This window comes from Solenopsis invicta, chromosome 15 (genome assembly GCF_016802725.1).
Source record: "Solenopsis invicta isolate M01_SB chromosome 15, UNIL_Sinv_3.0, whole genome shotgun sequence".
Classification (NCBI taxonomy): Eukaryota; Metazoa; Arthropoda; class Insecta; order Hymenoptera; family Formicidae; genus Solenopsis; species Solenopsis invicta.
Genome location: NC_052678.1, coordinates 7401070 through 7418975, shown reverse-complemented (window position 1 = coordinate 7418975; position 17906 = coordinate 7401070). Strand labels below are relative to the sequence as shown.

At 35.8% G+C, this 17906-nt stretch overlaps 1 protein-coding gene across 4 annotated transcripts in view; it reads right to left on the bottom strand.

Moving 5' to 3' along the window:
* The window catches only part of LOC105198384 (beta-1,4-glucuronyltransferase 1), a 54058-nt gene that overhangs the window by 11215 nt on the left and 24937 nt on the right, over positions 1 to 17906 (bottom strand). Inside the window, exon 1 of one of the 4 annotated variants that reach the window (XM_026139045.2) lies at positions 12760 to 13057. The exons of the other annotated variants lie outside the window; for them this stretch is intronic. The gene's annotated coding sequence lies outside the window, so the exon portion shown is untranslated. Of the gene's footprint in view, positions 1 to 12759; positions 13058 to 17906 lie in introns of those variants that run through there. 4 annotated transcript variants of the gene reach the window in all.

Sequence of the window (17906 nt, the reverse complement as noted above, 5' to 3'; positions counted from 1 at the left end):
AGTCGGAATTATCGGCGAGCGCGCATTGGGAAACTACGCTACGCGCGTGACTTCTGCTTCTTGCAAAATTTACCTCGCGACTTAAGAAAGATGCAGAGGCGCGTAATAAACGTCTCACGCGCCTTTGTGCTCGCCGATGCATAAGTTCATACTATCGACTCTTACTCAAAACGTTTGTCGTAGCTGTCTCAGATAAAGCGTAATAGGATTTCCATCTGGAAGCGATGGAATAGTAAGAGGCTAAAAAAAGATACTGCTAAACATAATGCAGACATGACAATTGGCACAGTTACATCAGAGTCTTAACCGGTGATTTTATGCCGTCGCACGTATCGCCGCGCGTGTATATCGCGATACTACAAAATACCTATGACGCGACGAAAGAGGAGATGCCCGGCTTTGAGAGACTTTAAACTTCTTGCCAAGCATAACGTGCTTTTGGATAGAAGTGATTTCCGATATGAGACTTATGCCGTCGCTTCGCGATAAGAGCTCGATGCTCGATTTGATGGCCGTGATCAATGCGAATGCTCGTTAACACTTGGGTGGTCATTCGCGACCAGTGCTTGGAAAAAATTGAAAGGTCCAATAAAAGTATTTATTTAGAGGATGCATTTATAAAAGAGACCATTTGCAGAAATACGTATTTTGTGTAGCAAATATGAAAAAATGTTTAACAATACGTTACTTCAAACAAGATATTAATATATTCATATTTTGAAATATTAATTGCTTTGATAAAAATGTATGCAGTTTTCCTAGACATCCATCCAGTTACTATCTATTGTTAATTATTACATTCTCATTAACAATATTGCACTTTTTAAATCTCATATAGTGAAACGTCACTTCTACTAGAGCGGAAAAAATAGAAAATAAGAAAAACTTATTTATCTATTATCATAAATAAATAAGTTTTCTTTATTTTCTATTTTTTAAAAGTATAAGAAAGAAGAGTAAGACTAAAATAAAAAAGAATATAGATGTTACTCATTTTTCTCTAAACATGTTTTAAAATAAATTCTTTGCTGTTTATTTACATATTCATGACATACGTGGTTTTTTTATTTTTGTCATATTTTATCATGCTATTTTCTATTTTGTACACTTAAGAAATAGTAAATAAAAATAGTAAATACAAAATAGTAAATAAATAAAAAAACAGGAAATTTATTCATGACATAATTAATATTATTAAAATTGAATATCTTATTTGAAATAAATAAATTGTTAAATACTTTCTTTTATATTTATTACAAAAAAAATACTTATCTCAAATAGTATTTTTTTATAGATACATCCTTTAAATAAGTATTTCTACTATTTTTTACTTCAATTTTCCCAAGTACCGTTCGCAATTCGCAGAAAATGCTTATAAAAAATAAGTACTATTTAATATTGGATTAAAAAAATAGCATACGTACCTATATATAGCTAACAATATACGTTTCGTAAGATAAAAAGTGTACTATTTAAACCACAAAAATATAACTACTTAATCATTAATATATCTTATCATTATAAGCTTACGATAAAAATGATGATGGCATAAACGATGAGACAAAACATGTACAAAACTCGCTAAAGCAGATAACGTGTTAACGACCGCGTAGTAACAGTAAAGAGATCGAACAGTAATGGTAAAGATATCATATCTAAGAGGGAATCGCGAAACGACGCGACGGGGGGGCCGTCGCGAAGTCGCGTCGCGAAAGACGCCGGATCTAGCGGGAGAGGAGCAAAATCCGCAAAGCTGCGAGGCCTCGATTTCATCGTCAAAGCGACAGGTTTTTAATTATCGACTTTCCTGAAAGAGGAGTCAGCCATCCGTTTACGATCGATCGCACGCGGGAAAACTCATTAATTCGGGTCGGGCCGGTGTGGCGTAGGAGTTCTTTAGTCGCGGGAACGCAAACACGATCGCTATTTTTATAAAATGCGATTACACACGAGCCGCGCCTGCCTGCCGTGCAATCCTATCGTAAAGCTCGCGCTTACATATGAAAAGTTCGCGATAACTGATCGCGTCGCTATCTCGTGGAAATTTTCACTCGATTCTTTCAGCGCGCTCCGCCGACGTGGAAACGGCGCCGTATAGCAGCAGCCCCCGCGAAACTTTTCCGTTACAACTTCGCGAATATTAACATGCTGACAGCCGCGTTTTCCGCCACGCTTATCAGATCGCGTTGCGCCACGATGTTGAGATTTAGATTATTGTTATTATCTCCATTACACGCTGTAACTTATTTTTACATATATAGTGTCATTTTAAAGAATATTAAGATTTATTCTTAAGGGATTATATACTTTCTCCATGCTGAAAAATTACTGATTTTTGGGAACAGTTTTTTTAAAAGGATAATAAATAAATTTTATGACAAAAGAGACTTGTAATTGTACATGTATATATGTACAATATATATTAAACTTTATATATTAAGAGAGACAGCGAAACGATCATCATGAAACTAAAATTCAAGAAGATTTAAAAAGAATCAAATTGGTGCAACTGCTGGCAAAAAACGAGATTCCAATTGTGATATTTTGAATAATTCTTGCGCAATAACAGCTGTATGTCAAATGCCCATGATTGCTAACAGTTTTTTTTAATTTACTTATTACTCACTTTTATTTACTTACGCGACAATCATCGAAATTAAAAGTCGAAAAATAGCCACGACTAATATTGTAATTCAAATATTTACATGAATATTTACGCGAACATGAACATTGACTGCGTGCGTGCGTGCATGCGTGCGTGTGTGTGTGTATTTACACTATAATTTCACTTTCCACTTCGACTCGCATTATTGATTCATTGATGATGAATGGCATTGGCCGACTAATGAGATGCCTATGAATCGCATGAATAATAAATCAATAATTTATAAATATCAATAATCAAATATAATAAAATTAATCATTTAACATTGGGTCTTCGTGGTGGTCAAACAATATATGTTGAAATTCACACACAAAGAGATTTTTTTGACGTATTGGAATATCAAATATTCCTCCATTCCTCGTTTTGTCTCATTTGATAAATTTAATTAAAAAATTCATGTTACACTGGAAGCGATAAATGTATTTCCTCTGTAAAGCTTGCATTTTTCATATTTAACGCTCTGTGTACACAAATTGACAATTTAGTACTGCAACTGCGAATCTTTTTTCAATGAAAAACTAAAAGCACTGTAATTAGTTATAACACTTATATGTATTTTTTTTATAAACAATACGAATACTTTCTAAAAACGTTAAGATATGTGTGAAAGTCACTAAAGAATTTTTTAATACTTGTAAAAGTAATCAAATTAATTCAGAAATATCACGACCCAACGTGTGTAGAGAAAGCGCCGAAAACAACATGTATACAGTGTGTTTAACTTAGGGCCACTTTCACCAACCTCCGGTTAAGTTAATCGCCAACGAACTTGCAGAAGTGCTAACAGCGGTTTCAACGTACTTGTATGCCATAATCTAACATTCCTTTTGTACAGTGTCTTGTAAAATTAGAAGTAATTTGTTAATTAGAAGTAAAATGTAAAATTAAAAGTAATTTGTTAATCAGATAAATGGAAATTATTAAAAAAACATTCGCTTAAAAATAAAGAATTTTCAAGATACACATAAATAAATAATAAAATTATAAGCATGCAAAGAGACAAGAATTCTAATTTTCTCACACTGAAAATCGTAATAACTGAGTTAATCAGTCGACTAGATTAATCGGAATTAGAAATTAGAAATAATATCTGATAATTAATGTAAATAAAAATTATCGAAAAATCATTCGGTTGAATAAATAATTCTCAAGACACGCATAAATAAGTTACAAAATTATAAGCATGCAAAGACAGAATTTCAGTTTTCTCACATTCGTTAAAAATCGTGATGACTGCAGAGATGACTTTATCAGTCGACTGGATTAATCGGAGTTGCTGAGAGAGGTCTTTAACATATTCCCTTTCAAACACTGGTGAATATAATATTCATCGTAAAAATTATTTCAAACTTCTGCCAAAAATGGAGATATACTCGTATATTGGTGATATTTGCATCGACGGCGCACAAGTGTCTCAATTACTTTACGCAAGCTGCATGCATAACGCGAAATTTTCCACGCTATATAGCCGTACGTCGATAATCTATCGATTTGGGAAGCGGCAATAAAGGACAACGTATTTTTCTCTAAACGAGAAATTCATCGACCTACGGACACGCGGACCCTTCCCGCGTTATCGATCCGCGATCGCGTTCCGGCATCGCGATTCTGAAAACCCACGCACATCCGTTCGGTCTTCCTGTCCCTTCAGGAAGTAGGCGTCGGTGACCGAAATTGATAGTAGCTCCGACGTCGAAATGATTCGCGCTCGTTAATCATCGCCTTACGTCCCTTTCACGCGCGCCCGGTGTAACTATGAAACTCGACTCTCGCTAGGATCGTATCGCGACATATTAGCTCCAACATAATCTCGTTAATGGAAAGTCCTGTTATCTTGTCGAGTATTTAGAGAAGTCCGTCATCGTAAAAGAGAAAGACAGAATATGAGAAAGAGAAAGAGAGAGAGAGAGAGAGAGAGAGAGAGAGATAAAGATAAAGAGACAATCCTTGATTACAGCGTAAGATGAACGTACGATTTATGTAACTTTACACAGTTATAATTTCTGTAATAACTTATCTTTAGTGTCACGCAACCAGAGGTCGGTAAAATTAATCGATACGAGTTATTTAAAATAAGAAATAGGTCATGAGAAGTTATTCAAAATAATAAATACTAAATAACTATTTTATTTCAAATACATATTTTAAATAATGTTATTTTAAATACGACCAACCCCTGAACGCAATATAATCGTACAATTTTCAGAAAATGTTTCCGTAACTCAAAACGATATTTTTTTAAACTCGCATTGAGTTTGAAAAATATCAGAAGTTGGAGTTGGACGCGTTTGATTCATGTTCCATGATGCGCGCACATTTCTCAACTATGCTGCATCGAGCCAGAAAATATTTAGTGTCGGACGGAAGTTGAGCTTTTGCGTTCGCGTGGCGTCGTCGCTACGGGCATCGAAGCTTATCATCAGCGTTGCATAAACGTGGGAGCTTAAAGGGGTTAAAAGCTTCGCGAAAAACCGAGCCTGGCCAGTCCCCGGAGCCTTTCACAGAGCACGGTGAATCAACCGAGCGCGCGAGCTTACAAACGCTCATTATTAACGTGGCTCATCGCCGCGCGTGTCGCGTGATAAAAATGTCATTAAATTATTTTTAACTATTAGCAAGTTACACGGCAGGTGAATCATTCGATCCTCGTGATAAACATTAGAAGCTACGTCGTCACGCGCGACACGGGCAACTGTTTAATTCGCGTCTCTCGCAATTTACGGCGCGCAAGATCGTAACGCGATCTTACCTCGTGGAAATGAAAATGGGACGAGATATGCTCCACGTACCATCGTAAAATAGTATTTTCATCTTTGAAATATCCATTGTCGCATTGTGAAGTTTTATGACAAGAATTCCCGGAGCGACTCAATTAGGATATTATATTTTTTTAAGATCACATTAGAGTTGTGCGAATTAAATATTTGTGAGGTCGAATTGAATCGAATTAAATTTTTCTGAATTTTAATTATTAAATTTAAATGTAATAAAATATCTTTAATAATGTGGCAGATTTTTTTTTAATAAATAAGAAAATTCATCTCAAGAATTTGAGAAAATAATTATAACAAATGATGTGTGCTAAACAAAAACTTGTAATAAATATTAAACAACGGTATTATGAGTATTAAATACATGTTAAGCAAATTATAATGCTACTAGATAATACTTTAATGCTCTTCATTAGAAAAATATAAATAGAATTTTAAAATTTTGTTTTAAATTCTAAAAAAAAATTATGATACAAAACTTATGAAATGTTGGAATAAATTTAGGGAAACAATTGTCGTGTATATAAATTTTTGAATGGTTTATAAAATTTGAAAATAATATAAAAGTTTTGGAAATCGGTAAACAATCAGACGCTAGAATTGACACGCTGATACAAGATTGGGCGCGCAGGAGTTATAAAAATAACAATCAAAATAGACGATCGATTCGAAATCGAATTATCGACGATTCGAATCTTTCAGGTTCAAAAAATAAATCAAGTCCACTGCGATAATAGCATAAAACGTAAACATCTGAGAATCGTTTGTTTTATTAATAAGAGGTTGATTCGTTAATCGTCTTTAATATAGATCTTATCCTTGTTTGAATTAAGGTCATACAACGCTTAAATAGTCCCCAGGGTAATATTAATCTATTTCTTTAGCAGAATATCTTTTAAGAGGTATTGGAGGAGAAAATCTATTTTTTACTCTGCTCTTCAAAACTGCTCATAAAAAACAACTCGATGAGTGATTTAACATTTAAGACGGACAAGGAAAATGTTGAAATTTTGTAGAACAGAAAGCAATTTTGGAAAACAATGTGAGAAGCATATTTCTTCTCTATCATCACTTACACATGTAATCAATTAAAGAGAGATGGTCTGCTGAACGAATAGTATTCTAAGAATCTTCTGATAAGAATAGCATTTTATTGGTAATTATTCCAGCATCGTATGACCTTATTCTAAACAAAGATAAAATCGGTATTAAAGACAAATCGTGGATTAATATATCTCTTATTAATAAAAAAAGTAGTGTATTTATAGGTGTGTTAACATTATTTTGTCCATCTCTCGCATATTCTTTATTTCAATGTGAAGTCAAGGAATAATTCAAAATATACATATACTAGGAATATCGTCGGAATATCGGAAGCGAAAAGATATAAACACACGTCTTCCGGCGTCGCGTCGTTCGATCGATTGACAATGTAAATTTCGTAGAAAAGGCTCGATTTGCCAGTCGCGACGGTGAATCAATTTTCCCTCGTCATTTCGCGCAGAATTCGCATAATGTGACGTAGAACGAGTGCGGGATTGGGCGATTTTATTGTCGCGCCTGAAGATATTCCTTCCGCGATCATTTGAGCGTGGCGCAATCACCGCGGAAGAAATCAGACGAACGAAACGAAGCGAACGTCCGGGTTTATTGTGACAAAGCTCTGGAAAATAAGAGCGAATATATCGGAGAGCTTTTGCTTATAGAGGTCGAAGACAAAACTCGTAAGTAAGAAGGAAACTTTATAGAAAGAAGAGAAGTGGAGCGAGCACAAAGTCGCGGCGAATATATACGGAAAAGTATTAGAACTTGCATCGCTCTTGCTTAAAATGAGAAAGTTAACCCTAGAGTGCCGTGGGTGATTTTTCATCCAGGTGCCAATTCACATTTAGTCTACTCAGAGAAAAAAATTTCTATATTTTAGTAAATATTTATTCAAATAGTACTAATAAAATATTTATTTACCGTACATAAATATTTACTCTATAAGGAACAATGATAATTAAATTAATGTGATTCCTGTACTAAATAAATATGAATTTACAATTAGTAAATAATTATTACTATTCAAATAAATATTTCTTAAAATTTAGTAATTTTTATAGCTTAAAATAATATTTAATAAGATCCTTTTTACATGGAAATAATATAATTCAGTTATTTTGACACTTTGTAATCCATAAAGTAGAAAAAAGTATTAAAAAAATTCTTAATTATACGGAGATAAATTTTCATTCAGAGTTAGTATTAACGTCAGAAAGATATAAGAAGCACTCTAGAATGGAAACTAATTTTCGTATTATAAAAACGTGAAGTTGGCATCGTACATCTTCAAATCCTTATTTTTCGCATTTAACTGTCGGAACTCTTTTCGTGTCTACAAAATTTATGTTGAATTTAATATACATTGCATTGCAAACGGTCCATTGAACTTTTCGTGTTAATTCAACATTTTTATATGTTAAATTAACGCTTGAGTACGTTAAAGAATTAACAAAAATTTTAACGACGGTCGTTTTTTATATCTACCGTGTAGAACTCTCTCTGGAGAAGAGTCTCTATCGATTATGTGAAAATTTGAAAAATAGAGCCAATTTCACAGTGGTGCGACAAATGATGCGATGCGATTAATTTCGATCACAAGGTTGAAAATGGTTGAATCGATGGCTTCCACCTTTCGCCGAGAACACGTCGATTCACTCATAAAAATTTCCCCTACGACAGACTAGAACGCACGCGTTTTCGTTTAGGGTCGACGACAGTCAGGGACAGTCGCTTCGTCTTCGACGGGCGTCGCCGCGTCGCGTAGGTCGTCGGGCGTCGCCGCGTTTGTTCGATATAACAATTAGCGCCGGTGAATCATGCGTATCAACGGTCGCATCGAGGATGCATTCTTGCACCCCTCTCGGCTCGCCGGGTTCGTCGACCGCGGCGAGTCCGCGACGAGTCCGCGTCGTTCGTCGAGGCGAGTAGAAGGCGAGAATCGCCTTCCTCTCTCGCGGATACCTCTTCGCTTCGCTCTCCGCGTCTACCGCCGTTTCGTTAAACACGCTCGCACGCCCCCGATAAACGGCGCCGTTATCCGGAGCCGAGCGCGCGAGCTCGCTCCGTCGCGTCGTAAATCTTCGGCATTTAATTAAAGCGGTTAATTTATTGCGATACTGATACTGGTACGTGTATCGGCAGGTAGAAGCCGATTAATCGTCGTCCTCGTCGAACTCGCGAGCGCGCGACTTAATTTAGTTTAATACACGCTAAATTGGCGAGATCGACGTCGCACGGTCGAGCGGACAAGTAATTTCACGCTAGCGTTCACGATCGGACGGACGCTCCTCTCGGCGCGCAAAACAACTGCACAGCGCATAGGCGAGACGGAATTTATACCAGCGTCAAATTATATACGCGCGATTTGTAATTTACGATTTGCGATTCATAGTTAGGTTTTCGCGGAAGATTGTCGTTCGCCAGTGAACCCACGTTATTTGCCACTCATGATTCACGATGTTTGTACAGCGCGGCTCTATCGCTCGCGAATCAGCACGCCTTACTGATTCGCGCTCTTTCATTTCGCCAAGAAACCTCCTCGCGGAATAATAACGAACGCGACTGGAAACAATCCCTGATTACAGGTCTCTGCCCATTGGCGATTACGAATCGTCTGTACAATCTGGCGTTAACCTATTGTTAAATCTCATCGCACCGTGATAACGTGCACTCGCACGCGCGATAAAGAATGACATTGCGCGGCGTCTTTCTTACTTTACGCGCGACAGTCCGGGCTAAATTATTTATACCGCCGTGCGGTTCCGTTGTGATGCACGCGACGTGTGCAAGTCGAGTGGCGGTCGGTGGCGATCGATGCGACGACGATGCACGATCGGATAAAGCTGAATGAAGGAACTCCAGCGAGATGTTTTCGCGTATACTGTTACACGCGAGATGCGACGTAATATTTCAATGGGGAAAAAAAAAAGATAGACAACTGTCCTTTTACCGTTCTCTTTATGTGGAGCAAGTGGCGCGAGACGAAGGACGTGTATGTACGCGAGAGAACCGGCTATTCCAGAGGGATCCTCGTCGTTCGAACGAAAGAGGAATTTTGTTAAATAAGGAATAATGCGATGCGTTCGAACATCGAAAATAAACCGGTTGGCGCGGTTTCTTAGGAAGAAAGACGGCGAGGAATACGTAGGGTAAACCAAATCGGACAATTACAAGTTTTTGAGACGGTTATCATTAGTCTTTTTATTTCATGATCCGTTTTATCATGCTAGTTACTTCCACGCACTCGGTTCATTTGTCCATAAGTTGTATCTTGATAACACTAGAGAAATTAAGGGCAAATCAATTTAGCATAGAATACTTAAAATATTAAAAATTTTTTTAAATATTAAATTAAACAGCATGATTATGTTAAATCAACATTCGGATACGTTAAAAGTTCAACATGAAAATTTGAATGAGGACCGTTTTTAATCTAATATTGTTAAGTGTTTTCTGAAATGAATGATCTGTTTGAATAGGACAAATCACCGATTGTGAATCGGAAATATAGGGAAGAGTCTTAGATAAAGAAAGAGGGTGCGCGAACCATGGGGCAAGGGTCTAAACAGAGATAAAGGAATCCAGATTTATTAGTTTAGGCACTGCTTGTTGAGACTGCTGGTACGAAAGATTTAAAAATAGAAACGGAAGCGGTATTAATTCTCTTCTCTTGGTTCTTAGCCCATTGTCAGAAGCGCGATGACCCCTCAGCGTATTTTTGTGGTGTGCGTTTTTACAGTTTTACAGTTACACAGAAATACGGGACTTGCAGTTTTAACGCAGTCCCGAACGGCCTATTAGGAGGGGCTCTCAAGGCAAGATACTCTCGCTGGTTCGCCGCTGAAGTAGGCGAATGAATAAAATCCGATGTTCTGACTGGATTTGAACCTCCGCAGAGAGTATCAGACGTACAACTCTCTGCGCTACGATCGCACACACGTTATCTGTTAATTACAGAATACTAATTATCGAGTTCAGCCAAGTGGAACATCTACAACCTTGGGCATTTGTTCAATGCGCCTGTACACTTCAATATATTCTAGGTATTAATGATTGAACTTAGACCGCGTTATGTAATGCAATTAAAAACGAGATAGATCTATGTACAGCAAAGGATCTTTGCGTTGAAATATTCTTCGTGATTTTTACATTTCCGATTCTATTTGAAGAGTGTGCCGTTGATTTCGATTTTATACACAGCTCTTAGATTGAATCAGAATTAATTTGTCAATCTAATTCTGTGATATTACACAGAAAAAAATTATTATTAAATCAACAATTCATTGCTTCATATATAAGCAAGAATATAAAATCTTCTTGAAAGAATTTATAATCTGAAACAGACATAGTTTTGCTTACATAAAGAAAATTCTTTTCTTCGTGTAAGCAAATTATATCTGTATAAGATTATAAATTCTACCAAAAAATTTTATATTCTTGCTTATATATGAAACAATGAATTGTTAATTTAATACTATTTTTTTTCTGTGTACTTGTTCCGACTCAATCTAAGAGGTGAACAGCACACGGTTCGAAAAGAATAAAAAACGTATGTAAAAATCACAAAGAGAATATTATTTCAGTGCCAAGATCCCGCTATGCCCGTATATAGGTCCATCTCGTCTCACGGAACAAAAATTTGTATCAAATGAATAATTCATTGATTCATATATAAACAAGAATAAGAAATCTTCTTGGAAGAATTCATAATCTTAAACAGACAAAATTTTTTTCTTCATGTAAGCAAATTATGTCTGTTTAAGATTATAAATTCTTTCAAGATTGCATATTCTTACCAATATATGTGAAACAATGAAGAGTTGATTCAATACTAATTTTTTTCCCCAAGCTTTAATTCTAGGTATTAAGATATTTGGCTCTTGATTTTTATTTTATAAGCTGATAGCGGTCTCTCATCCCTCCGACAGTCACGTTCGACTATACAGAAATGTTTCCGGAATGATTGGCGTACATTACACAGACGATTCGTGCAGCTGTTAATTATCGTCGTGACTATTTACGACGCGAAATGTATTTTTGCGAAATAAAACCGACACTAATTCCGGATATACGGACAGAGAATTGTGAGAGCGAGCGCGCAAATAGGTTTTCCTCGTAATTACTTTATGGGAGGCAGAGCGCTCGCGTTCACTTATCGTATCCGACACATAAATCTCCCCCCGATGCGATAAACTCGGAGCAAAGCCGCGTCGATCTCTGCTACAATATGCCTTTCTCGTCAACTTCATCGCGACGAAATCTTTTATCTGCTTTTCATCGGCACGAAAGCGCCGAGCCGTTTCCGTGCTGCCGCGTGCCGCTGATCCCTTTATGACGACAAATTAAATTTTAGTACGATTATATATACAAATTGCTCTCGTATGTAACAAAACAGTAAAGGCTTCTAAATACTTTTTATACTCTTACGACATTTATTTAAGGGAATAAGCATTTTTTCATTAAATCAGATATGCGCGCACAGCGATTTAACAGAATTAACGAGTGACGTCATAATCTTCAACGCGGTTGAACTTTTTCCCCTCTGGATACTCGCAAGATATGTATCATTTACTAATAAATACACTCAGAAAGTTGTCGACTTTACTATTTTCAACTAGATTAAATTTCCTCGGCTCAGCTATTTATATACTTTTACTTAGATATGTATAAAAACGCTTGAACTTTAGTTTAAGCTATATATTAAACTTAACTACACGAGTACTTGAGAAGTGAAGAAATTTAATTGAGTTGAAAATTTTAACAACTCTTTTTTTCTCAGGATATAACTCAATACTCCGTTGAGTCACGACACGTCCGAGTTAACTGTGATTACTTTTACAGATATAAAAATACGTTTTCAATGATTTTTACACGTGCTGTAACATTTCTACAAAAAAATTACAATTGCAAGTTAGAAAAATAATTGTTATAATTGCAGTGCTTATACAGTTTTCCAAGGAAAAAAAATCACAAAATAAGTCGAATCTTGCGTACAAAATATTAATATTAAAATTGATGAAAGAATTAAATAATATTTATCATAACATTGATACATTGTGCGTGATTAAAAAATAAATGCCATCTATAATATAGAATTTTAATGATAATAATGTCGACTAAAAGACACTGTTCAACACAATATCTGTAAGAATGTGTACTCGTTTGTTTATTTATTTGTATAAATTTGTGATAAAAGAATTCTACTGTGACACGTATACAATAAGCACGAAACTCGCTGAAGAGATAACGGGTTAATCAACGTAACGAAATACGCTTTACCTATGCGTTGTGGTTCGTTTTCCGAAACAAACAGCGGCGACAAATGTTTCGAATGATGAAGAGGAGTATCACTCGAATGGCTCGGCGACACGGAAATCGGATCGTGTTGCGGCCCAGCGCGTGTTCAGTAGGGCACTCGCGTGTTATCGAGTAACCGGATCGAAAACGCGGACAGAAGTCAAAACAGCCGCGCGAATTGATAGGCCTATTATTAGCACCGCGCGTGCACGTCTAGCTCGAGAGCTAGCGATCGACGTTAACGGCCAAACAACGACGCGAGTCACGGGCACGTATGCCCCGTACCGTCACGTACCGATCCGCGATAATTCCGCAACGATCTGTGTGATTTGTTGCGAGCGCATGCCGTCGATGCCCGGTCGGCGCGGCGCGGCGTTCGCGCGAGCTCTCCGACAATTTGATCTCCGGCCATCGAGATCGATCGACTTTCGTGCTCATAATAAGGCTCCTCCTCGAGATGGAAGAAGGGAGGGAGAGGAAGAGAAGAATCGTTCGTACCCGCGCGCGAGCTTTCCGTGCTTTCGACCATTTAACGAGTGCATTCAACAGGGTCGTCATTCTTCCGGAGAGGAAAAGCTTCCGGGAAGAATTTCTCTCTTCGCGGGCGAAAGCGAGAAATTAATCGAGGAGAATCGGCCAGCTCGTGAATGCTATAAAACTCGTTAGTATAAATTACATTAACTTATATTACTTACATTTACATTACAATGTCGGCAGTGTTTGCCATTGTCTATATAAAATTATCTAGATAAAAAGGAGATTTATCTTATTCTTATCTAAATTACTGTAATGTGTATTATCTTCATAAAGTAGTGCCTTTATGTAGTCTCAATTTCCAAGCTATCATTTATCCTGTTAAGAGAAGTGATTGCAGGGCGTCCCGAAATTGATGAGTGCCAGAAAATCAGTGTACACAACGTGAACTAGATTTTTAGTACTGGCAGTGTATAATATCAGTGTAGAATACACGGTCAAGATATTAAACAGATCAATAGTAGTGCAATATAAAAATTGCTCCAAAACTATTGTATAAATTCGAAAACTTTTACGAGAAATTATAATACGAGTTGTATATTCCTTCTGTTTTTCATCTTTCTTTGCGTATTGATTTCAACGAGGAATATTATATTTTTTGTTAGATTAAATTATTTGAAGCACTTTTGTTTTTCAGAAAAATTCAGAAATAGAAAGACTTACATACTTTCCCATCCTAAATTGTTTTGCTCAAAAGCAAATTATTTAAAAATTTATCTAAATAAAATTATATAAAATTTCATCCATATAAATTAAAATTGAATCTTTATATTATCTAAGATCCATTTACATTTAATTTATTTTTTTCTAGATAATTTCAAGTTACTTAATCACAACACTAAAACTTTAAAAATACTTTTCCTGTCTGTAATATCTATTAGGGTAATGATCGTTCCTTGCTTTCATTTATTCGGGAATTTCGAAGTCTTCGTGCAAGCTCAAGATTAACTTCATTTCGTTATTTTGATGTCGCGCGGAGGAACACAGAATGTTAAACGGAATTTAACGAAGCAAGGAGACGCGACGCTAATGCGAATGATTTGCGACACGGCGTGTTCTCGAGTATGCGAAGTGGCATCATCAATCAATTCGTCGTCGCTTCGCGTAAGTAAAGGTAACGCCCGTGCACGCGTACAGGTGCGGCTCTATATTTAGGTGGCAAGCTTTACGCTCCTCAAGGTAATCCGGTTTTCCGCCTTCTGATCTGGTATAATAATCTGATCGTTTTTATCACGTTTTTCTTGCGCGTGTTCGATCGCACTTTCCGGCTTCTGAATCGCGCTCGCCTTCGAGACCGACGCGGCACAAAAAAAGCCTGGCGCATTCCCATTTTTCTTCACCATCACCTCCTTTTTTTTCACCTTCGAGAAATTAGCGGCAATTATTTTTCTCTTTTTTTTTCGCCCACTCGAGTGGAGGGTCGACACGCGCGAACGAGCGCGCGAGCTGTTGACGAGAGTGTCGCACTGACATTGACAGATGAAAGATTCAACTCGGCATTTATGACGAAATGAACGTGATGCACAAACAAATAATGTAACGTAATAACGAAATAAACGATGAATGAGTGGATGCGATAAACAACTACGTAGGGGAGAATTGCAAATGCGTACCATTTAAGTTATTTTTTTATCACATTTTGCATTTAATGCCATTTTGAATGCAAAGTTTGAATTTATAACTTGATGTTTCGAGCATCTTTTATTACATGTTAAACTTTAATAAGTAACAGTAATTACAAATTAAATTGTTACGAGTTCTTCTGTAACATGATACAAAAAAAGCGATTTAGAAAACCGGTCAACTAAAGCATATCTGTGATCTTTTAAACCGTATTGTGTTCGAAAATATCAAATGTTTGAATTAAAGTAATTAAAAGTATAAGAAATGGTTAACTAAAATTTATTTTACTAATAATTTATCGAAAAAACAATCAAATATTTAAGACTTAATAAATAATAATAATAGAAAAAATAAGACTTCTTTTTCATTTATAGCAATTATCAGTTTTACTATTATCACTTATCAATCTTGCATTAATATCATGTGTAATAAAATCTGTAGTAGTATGAGTTAGGAAACTTAGAGTTTGTAAAAATATCAATTTAATTTTTATATACTAAGAGAAAAAATTCCAAACTTTTAATAAATATTTATTCGAACAGTATTGATAAAACATTTACTTGTGGTACGTAAATATTTACTCTATAAGAAAAAATGATTAATTAAATTAGTGGTTTTTGTATATATTTACATTTAATAAATATTTCATTAGTACTATTCGAATAAAATTGTTTATTAAAATTTAATAACTTTTCCCTCAATGTAATAATTGTAAATATGTATACGCAATGAATGGAAAATATTCTACATACAACAAGACTTCTTTATGAAAGAATAACAATTCAAAATGAAATTGTATAATTACGTTATTAATCAGTTGTATAAGTTGAAAAATTTACATCAAATTTATCTGATTTTCAAAAATGCTGACAGTATGCGCAAAACGGAATAAAACTTTTTAAAATTTTGTTTATATTACTTCTCTCTTATTTATTTTCTATTTTTGTTACTAATTGTAAGTACTGCTTATATAAAATAAAAATTTTAAAATATTGAAGAGGTACGCATTCAGCAACTCTTTCCTATAACTTGTCAGTAATATAAAAGTATAAAATGCAATGAATAAACTTGCTATTGTGCCTCGCTATCCGTCCTTTCAACGAGAGGAAAAGTCGCTCGTACGCCGAGATTTTTGCGCAATAAATCCCGCCGTTCCTGGGCCCGCATAAATCGAAGATAACACAGTGGAGCACTATTGTTAATGAAGTGCACAACTTGCGTAACCGCCGGTCGTATTCGCGGTCGCGTTTACCATTTCAAAATTACAACGATAAATCGTCACGCGCGCGCGCGCCCGCTGCATGCGGTATTGTGCACGCGCACGTACGCGTGCAGGATTTGCCTCGCTAATTACGACGACGACGAGATCCCTGGGATTCTCTCTCTCTCCCGATCGCGCCGAGGGACGACGGTACACATCGGTAACGAGAAACGCAGTTTCTGCATCCACACTGAACCGCTGCGCCGCGCCGTCGTGAGCGATCACGTAAATGCAGCCGTGCCCCCGGTGCACTTGCTGCCCAGTGCGGCGGGGTTACGCCCCTTTAATTAAAAAATCTAGGGCGCGCGATACTTAGCGCGCTCCCCTTAATCGCGAAATTGACGGAACGAGTCACGCACCCGTTTGTACCGGGGCATACTTTTATTTGCGCTACCACGCTTGTGCGGTGGGAAGAGGAAAAAAAATAGGAGACGCGGAGAAAAACGGCTGACGTGGATGATCTTCGAGAAAACTGTTCGTGAACACGGAAAAATTACGTGACGAGGCACACCGAGCTGGAGCGATGAAGAGAGAATCCATTTATGCAAGGACACACACGAAGTGATATTAGTTTACATGATTTTCATGACTACGGTGAAATAGAGCAATAATATTCGGTAATGTTCCTATTCAAGCTTGGATGATGGTAAATAGCCTACTACGCTGTAATGAAATAATTAAATATTCGGTTAATGTAATCAAACGTTTAGTAGTGCTTAATAACTGTTTGGTTAAGTTTGATTAAGTTGCTACTATTACATTTGGTTAATTTATTAATATAAAGTATTAAATATTATATTAAATATTCGGTCATATTAAATAAATTTAAATTACAATTAAATTTAAATTTAAATTTAAATTAAATAACATTTAATTTAAATTGTTTCATCAAAGTTTGATTATTATTACAATTCTTTCTTCAACGTACAGTAGATTTATAGAACTGTGCGTTGTAGAATGAAAAGTAGAAAAATAGAAAAGCAATCTGAAGAAAGTTGTTACATAAATGAAATTAACGAAATTCAGACTAATAATATCGTAAGTGCACAATGTAATTTTACTACTGAACGTTAATGATCTGAAATTTACATTGTGTAAGAAAATCTCGAGTCGCGTTTCAAACAAATTGCTAGAAGAATAAACAATTCTTCGTTTCAATTCAATTACCTAATTGCGCGTAAAATAAAGGAAACATGTTATTCTGCCTGTTACTAGAACCGTCGTAAATGATAAAATAAAAATTTTATAGCTGGCATTAAAAATTTGCCGTGCAATTCTGCTTTCGTTTTGCTGAAAACGTGATCTTCACATCACACGCGTTTTACTCGGGAAATGGTCATCTCGTTTTTCTTGCGTAAACGATCACCTGGGGTGATTTTTACACTCTAGTTAAAAGTCATTGTTATTAACTACATATCGTAATATTATTGATTCAATAATTTATTAATATCTAGGGACGTTATGTATATAGATTTAATCAATATTTGCTATAAAAAAAGTAAGGAGAAATCAAGAAAATATTGAAATGGATTAAAGCACCTTAGTATGACAGTATTTCTAACAAGAATAAAATCAGTTAATAAAACGCTTTTATATTGTAAATTTTTAAAGGTTCGTAAATATAAATATTATAAATATAAAAAAGTATATATTTTTAAAGGTTTGTAAAAAACAGTTATTAAAAAAACAAAATATGCAATATCAATTTAGC